The sequence below is a fragment of the Chelonia mydas genome, chromosome 1 (assembly GCF_015237465.2).
Source record: "Chelonia mydas isolate rCheMyd1 chromosome 1, rCheMyd1.pri.v2, whole genome shotgun sequence".
Taxonomy (NCBI): Eukaryota; Metazoa; Chordata; order Testudines; family Cheloniidae; genus Chelonia; species Chelonia mydas.
In genome coordinates this window covers 52,334,391-52,342,391 of record NC_057849.1, presented here as the reverse complement: position 1 = coordinate 52,342,391, position 8,001 = coordinate 52,334,391, and the positions used below count along the sequence as shown (strand labels likewise).

Sequence of the window (8,001 nt, the reverse complement as noted above, 5' to 3'; positions counted from 1 at the left end):
TTTTTACACTTTCAAAAGAAAGCATCTAATTAGGAAAACTGAGAACTAGCTATTGTTTTTGCTTGGCTATTTTTCAAATTCAATTGATATTTTAATTGCACTTTTATTTTTAGACACTTTACTACACTGTAAATCTTTGTTTTACATGGCAAACATTTTATGGGATTTGAATTTTAATCAAGATTGTTTTTAATTCTCTTGATAGGGTGAAAGGAGATTTGAATATCATGCTGTGTTAAATTTCTGTTTTCACAGGCAAACCCCCAAGAACTGGATATTAAAAAAATCTACACAATTCCATATATTCTACAAATGAAACACTATTTCTGTAATGGCTTGAACCTGTTAGAAGAGTTCTTAATATTCAATTACTGTTATTAATAGCACTTTTACATTATGATAGAAATATCATTATCCAGGCCAAGCACTTTAAGTAGCCAAATGTCTAGTTATTTCTGGGTTTTTTAGTTGAATTATGGTAATTATTCATAATCAACCACTTCGTTGTAGAATTCTTTTTCTAAGTATAGCTACTCTATCACTGACTTTAACAGATAAAATCCCAATTCAATAAGGTACTCAAGAATACGCCTGATTTTAAGCACATACATAATCCCATGAAAATTGATCCCTTGTCCTGGGTCTTTGACATCAATTATGCAATGGAACCACTTTTGTGTCTAAAGTTAAGCATGTGTATAAGTACCTTGTTTAATAATGACAGATGACATGACATCAGATAATCATGTCTTGGTCTGTATTCTGAACCTGCAAGTGCTACAAAATAATGGCTTGAGAATTTGATGAAAAGGATCAAGAGGAAAGCAGCGCCCAAGCTTTCAGAGCAATTTAATCATCAATATTTAATAATTACATCTGCATTCCTTTTGTGAATAAAAGTATCATTACTATATAACTCGAGGGGGGGGGTCACATTCATTAGGTTGGTCTTCATCTCATATGTACTATCATGGTCTCCCTTGATGGAAGGAGATGTTGCCTCGCAAGAGATGTAATCGGTGTGGGGAACCTGGACAATGAGGAGAAAAGGGAAATGAGGCAACTGAATGACAACACCTATGAGGCACTGTGGCAGCAGATCCACATTGAAATATTTTGGTTTTCAGTTGAATTATTTTGGGTTTGGGGCATTTCTTTTTCAATTAAAAATCAAAATTTTCTGTACAAAGCAGATATTTTGCAAAATAAAGCCCCCAAAACAAAATTCTGTCAAAAAAATAGTTTTGATGGAAAATTCACAACCAACACTGACCACTGACCTGACACTAATCAGCAGCAATCTGGGGTCTTCACCTGAAGTGCACTTGTGCGAAGTGGCTGTTGCCTGTCTGCATTTGACCAAAGGTTTCTAATGACTGGCTTTCTGGGGGATGGTTTGCCCTTCATGTAACCATTTATTCCGGATAAGGCATGCATTGGGGAGGAGTGCTAGTAGTGGTGTTTGTTGGTGAAGATCTGGCAAGTGTGCTCAACAAACCTGGGCATTTTGCTGTGAGAAGGGGCAAAGCTGTAAAGGGTCACCCCAGAAATGGGGTTGCAATGACATTTAGAAAAAAATATCTAGACATAGAAACTAGGATGTTTAAGGATTGGGGAGATGTAGCCACGACCTGAGGTTTTCTTGGTTCCAGGCAGCAAGGGAGAAGCCTGTGTCTTCTTGATGAAAGAGGAACAGCCAGGCCCACAGACGGGGGCATGGAGAGGCAAAGGGGCAATTGCCCATGGGCCCAGGTGATTTAAAAGAGTCCAGGGGCCCCCCCAAACAATGCTGCCACCACTAGCAGTGCAGTGGAGCTAAGGCAGGCTTCCTGCCTGCCTCACACCACTCCCAGAAGCGGCCAGAACGGCCCTGGGAGGAGCAGGGGGTCTCTGCACACTGCCCCCACCTCCAACGCCGATTCCACAGCTCCCATTGGCTGCAATTCCTGGCCAACGGGAGCTTTAGAGGCGGTGCCTGTGGGAAGCAGTGCCTGGGCCCCCTGCCTAGGAGCTGCTGCCAGAGGGCTGTGCTGATCACTTTCAGGAGCCGCCTGAGGTAAGCGCTGACCCCCTGACTGCCTCCTGAACCCAAACCCCTGCCCCAGTCTAGAGCCAGCACCCTGCACCCAAACTCCCTCCCAGAGCCTGCACCCCCTCCCACACCCAACTCCCTCCCTCCCACCCTTGTGTGCTCCAACCCTGTGTCCCAGCTCCTGGAAGCAGCCAGATGGCCCTATGGTCCCAAGGGGGCAGGGGGTCTCCGCGTGCTGCCCCCACTCCTAGCACTGACTCCGCAGCTCCCATTAGCCAATGGGAGCTGCGGGGATGGCGCCTGTGGGAGGAGGCAACATGCAGAGCCACGCCTCCACCTAGGAGCAGCCTGGACAGGTTGCTGCTTAGGGGAGCTGCCCAAGGTGAGTGTCCCCTAGATCTGGCACACTGCACCCCCTACTGCACCCCAACCCACCACCCCAAGCTGCCTCCTGCACCTAAACTTGCCCCCCCAGAGCCTGCACCCCAATCCCCTGCCTGGTGAAAGGGCATGAGGATGGGTGAAAGTGAGGGACAGAGAGAGGGGGATGGAGGGTGGGACGGGGTGTGGCCTCAGGGAAGGGGTGGCGCAAGTGTCTTTGCGTTTGTGCAATTAGTTGGCAACCCTACCAGGTGGGCATGTGGAAGCCCTGGCAGTGCCAGAAGAGTGTGCCCAGCAGTGCAGCCAGTGTAGTACAGGAAACTGCTCCCAGTAGGAATGTGCTACTTATGGTGTACTGAGCATGTTCAGTAACATCTGCTGAAGCCACAGCCCTTATTAGCCATAAGATTCTGCTAACTGCTTTTTACAGGGGTTAAAGGAGTGGGGTGGCCAGGGTCAAGCAACTGGAGGCAGGGTTAGGATAGGGGCTGAAGTGAAAAATCAGGGATGGGGAGCAGGGGGAAGGAACTAGGGTTAAGCCCAAGGGTGAGGCGCTGCCAGAGGGTTACAGAGGGCAAAACCCCGGCAATCCAATATATCTTTGAGATGGGGTCACCAGGACTGCACACAGTATTCAAGATGTGAGCATACCATGGATTTATATAGTAGAAGTGGAGGAGCTTGGTTTGCCAGACTGATTAGCAAAGCCAGTGCTGACAAACTATGTGAAAAATCTGCAGAACACCAATCCTCTGGACAGCACTGACATGCAGAAACCCTCATAAGCCAGTCATTGTCAAAGCCAATTTTAGAAGTACTTAATGAGACTGTTAAGAATGCCAAGACAGTTTATGTTAACATGGCTGTCACATCATACTTTCTGTTTAAGTAAGAGATACCACACACACACAAATTGGAGGCCAATGTTAAGTGCATTGTCATTTGTTAATCCTGAAGTTGGACACTAGTTCCAACAACGACTGACAAATGCTCACTATCTTGCTGCAAGAAACTCAGCTGACTGGTTAGAAGCATGAAGTACAATAGTGAAAGACCAGCAGTTGAAAAAGTGAAGAACTCTCTCACCACATTCAGTAGATGAATTTCTAGATGTTCAGGTTATAGAAGATACATCTGCTGTATCTCTGACAACCCCATCTTAGAAGATGGAAATGCTTGTCAATTGAACCCCAAACAGATGGCTGCTTCTGCATCTGATGGAGCTGCAAACTTCTCTGGAAGACATAGTGGAGTACAAGCTTTGCTCAGAGAAAAGTGTAACTCTAATCTCTCCAATACACACTGCAGAGGTCATCTACACCAACTAGCGCTAGTACAAGCTGCAGAATCTTCAAAGGGTATTTAAAAAGCCATACATTTAATATCTTCATTATACTCTTTCAGCAAGACTACAAAAGGACTGAATGTCTTGGAAAATATAGAAAATATATTGGGATAGAAGTTCAAATTAGTCCAACCTGGGAAAATCCACTGGCTTTCTCATGAGTGATCCTTGGCTGTCATCTTAAAATTATTGCAACCATTATTGGCTTTGGAAAGTATCTACCAAGATGGGACATATCTAAGTAGTGAGGCTGGTTTTGCTACTAAGTTTAGAGAAGACAATCACCATTCTCTTTTGTAAGTCTACTGTTGAAACCACTTGGGCCATTAAACAAAGTCATCCAGGCATCTGCCTCAACAGTAGTAGATCTGTCCAGCAGTGGAAGCTACACTTGGATCAATCAGAGATATCCATTGAAAACATACTGGAAGAAGCAAAAGACTTCAGTTCAGAAGTTGACTAATTACAGCACTTATATTAACTCCTTAAATGAAGGAGACAAGAAGTGTTTAAGTAGCTGAAAAAAGTAAAGTACACTGACTTGCTTCTTACATCTCTACAAGAAGCACTTTTGGATTTCATCAACCTCTACGTAGCTTTAACAGATGCCTGTAAAACATGGACAGTTGAGTGGAGTGACGCACTACCAGCAATGGGGCTGCCATGTGATCAGGCCAGAACAGAGAATTTGAACACAGGCTAGAATATCATACGATGAACAAATGTAGATTTGATTTCAACTTCTTCTTTACCATTACGAATGGTTTGACCCAATTTTTGTGCTATGTTTCCTGGAATGAAAGTAGGAATTCATCTCTTTCTACTCCCAGTCACAGCAGCTACAGTTGGCCATTTTTTCCTCATTGAATAGAATTTTGTGCTCTGACAGAAGTTGCCTTCTGCCTGATCATGAGTATATCATGAAGGACTGGAAGTACCTGACACATGAGAAGCCACCAAAAATGAATGCACTGCATTTGAGAAGTTCATTAACAGAGTTGTGCAAAATTACAACAAGAAGGATGTGGATATAGTGCTTCATAGAAGGCTTGCATAGCCAACTTCAATTTGTGTGATGATTTAAAAACCATGAGTTAAATCTAATAAAATGGTCATGAAATATTTTTCATTTTTTACTATGTTGCCATAGAGCCCACCTTTGCCCAAACAGTCTCACCCCTCCCCTGGTATTTTTGAACACACCCCCTAATTTCAATTTCCATGGAAAACACTGCACTGAAATATTTTCTGTGCAATACTTGTTTATATTACATTCTGTCAGCTGCAGGATACAGCATCAATTATTCTCCTAATGTAAATAGCAGGGTAGGTTTGTTTATTTTGTTAGGCTGCTTTGCTGGCTTATTTATTCATTCGTGGGAGAAGCCTGAACCTCTAAAGAGCTATTCACCTCACCAAAAACACCACATCAGTTTTTCAGTAGAACTCTGCCTCCCCACTAAGATTTGTCTGAGTTTGAGATCCTCAGCAGCAACAGTTATAATCAACTTATGTCACGTTTTATAGACATCATGAGCACTTTACCAGCTGCAGGCTCAGTTATGTCTCTGAAGCTTGAGCAATGGGATGGTGGAGGAGAAAGTGGTACATCTTCAAGAAATGGTGGAAAGAGGGGTGTTTATGCTGGTGGAAGCCAGGGGAAGCCCTGGGGCCACCAGGAGCACTGGAGAGTGAGGGTTGCCCTCGCCAGTACAGAACAGGTGTAGCAGCATACACTCCACACAGTTCATGGCTCCTATGGGGTGTTCAGTATAGCTTGCAGTGCCTTCTGCCCCTACCCTCACAAGGTCCCTCACCAAAGGCTCTTACGCAAAGTAAGCTGCCATGGGATAAGAGGAAAGGTGCTCTCATGAATTGGGAAATGGTTAAAAGATAGGAAACAAAGGGTAGGTATAAATGGTCAGTTCTCAGAATGGAGAGAGGTAAATAGTGGTGTCCCCCGGGGATCTGTTCTGGGACCAGTCCTATTCAACATATTCATAAATGATCTGGAAAAAGGGGTAAACAGTGAGGTGGCAAAATTTGCAGATACAAAATTACTAAAGATAGTTAAGATCCAGGCAGACTGCGAAGAGCTACAAAAGGTTCTCTCAAAACTGGGTGACTGGGCAACAAAATGGCAGATGAAATTTAATGTTGATAAATGCAAAGTAATGCACATTGGAAAGCATAATCCCAACTATACATATAAAATGATGGGGTCTAAATTAGCTGTTACCACTCAAGAAAGAGATCTTGGAGTCATTGTGGATAGTTCTCTGAAGACATCCACTCAATGTGCAGCGGCAGTCAAAAAAAATGACCAGAATGCTGGGAATAATTAAGAAAGAGAGATAATAGGACAGAAAATATCAGGTTGCCTCTATATAAATCCATGGTATGCCCACATCTAGAATACTGTGTGCAGATGTGGTCGCCTCATCTCAAAAAAGATATATTGGAATTGGAAAAGGGTAACAAAATTAGGGGTATGGAATGGCTTCTGTATGAGGAGAGATTAATAAGACTGGAACTTTTCAGCTTGGAAAAGAGACAGCTAAGGAGAAATATGAGTGAGGTCTATAAAATCATGACTGGTGTGGAGAAAGTAGATAAGGAAGTGTTGTTTTGTACTTCTCATAACACAAGATCTAGGGGTCACCAAATGACATTAATAGGTAGCAGGTTTAACACAAATAAGAGGAAGTATTTCTTCACACAATGCACAGTCAATCTATAGAACTCCTTGCCAGAGGATGTTGTGAAGGCCAAGATCATAACAGGGTTCAAAAAAGAACTAGATAAATTCATGGAGTATAGGTCCATCAATGGCTATTAGCCAGGATGGGCAGGAATGGTGTCCCTAGCCTCTGTTTGCCAGAAGCTGGGAATGAGTGACAGGGGATGGATCACTTGATGATTACCTGTTCTGTTCATTCCCTCTGGGGCACCTGGCACTGGCCACTGTTGGAAGACAGGATATTGGGCTAGCTGGACCTTTGGTCTGACCCAGTAGGGCCATTCTTACCCATTTGCCATCAGGGTATTTAGGCAGCCGCAACATTATGGCTTCCACATGCATAGGGGTGTTGGGGAGGGAAAGGACTTTTTGGCTCTCTTCTCACCTCCACCACCACTAATGCCTCTGTGTGATGGCAGCCATATTTTGACCCTATAATAAATAGATAGGAATTGCTTCTGCCAGAAAAAATGTCAGGTGAGCATAGATGGCCCTCAGTAAGGGAAACAGGAAATGAAAAATACTTCTCTCCAGCTCCCCAAGAATAAAATATACTGTAGCAGGGCAGCAACTCACCAGTGCAGCACCTCCTGCTGGTCATCTTGGGAATTAGTTCTTTTCAGCCTTCAGAGAACCCTCTGCAGGCCAGTGGATCACCTGCCACTGGCCCCCATGTTCCTCTCAAACCCCAGTACCCCTTTACCTTGGGGTCCTGCCCCCTGGAAGTGTCACCACACTCTGGGTCTCCCCTCCCAGGGGGAACCCCTAACCCTCTAAACCCACCTTGCCTCAGTGGCTACTGCCAGTCATCATCTAGCCCCCAGTCACTGGGGCAGACTGCAGTCTGTAAAGGCCACTCATCATTGGCAAGGGGTTAGGACCTGCTGCTTTTGCCTATCCTCATGCTGCCCCTCTGCAGTCCCAGTACCTTTCTGGGCCTTTCCTAAGGCCTGCAGCCTAGGGGTTTACCAGGCTGGAGCTCCCTTTACACTTCCCCAGCACTGGGCTACTTCAGGTACCTTGGTCCCAGGCAGCTAGCCCTTCCCACTCCAGGGCTAGAGTGAGACTCCTCTAGCTTCTGGCCCACAGCTCTCTTATAGGGCCAGCTAGGGCCTGACTGGGGTGTGGCCCAGCTGGGGCTGCTTCCCCCAATCAGCCTAGCTTTTCCCCAGCTGCAGCCCTCTCCAGGGCTGCTTTAACCCCTTCAGGGCCGATGTGGGGTAACCATCCTGCTACACATACCTGGATGGAGACAGACTTCTGAATCTCTTTCTGAACAAGCCCTTTCATCTCCAATGAGATATTACCCCAGGAGGTTGCTGGAATCTACGCTCCCTTTGATCAGAAACTTTCTCAGTCCAGGCGACAGGACAAGTGCATTGGTGCCTGTGCCTGCCCACTGAATTGATGATCTGTAATGGTTAGACATCGCACCAGCATAGAAGTATATATTGAAGGTGAACCCTAAGGAAATCAAGAGTTTAAATTATCCTCCACATGTCC

General features: G+C 45.0%; 1 long non-coding RNA gene across 2 annotated transcripts; it reads right to left on the bottom strand.

The window, feature by feature from the left end:
* Positions 1–880: 880 nt before the first annotated feature.
* On the bottom strand, positions 881–7,559 carry LOC122462020. 2 transcript variants are annotated; one of them, XR_006284344.1, is made up of 3 exons: positions 7,427–7,559; positions 1,281–1,510; positions 881–1,030 (listed from the first exon to the last, which is right to left on the bottom strand). It is a non-coding gene; the product is annotated as an uncharacterized LOC122462020 (long non-coding RNA). The 2 variants fall into 2 exon arrangements; XR_006284343.1 differs by having other exon boundaries at positions 7,075–7,548.
* Between the last annotated feature and the right edge of the window lie 442 nt (positions 7,560–8,001).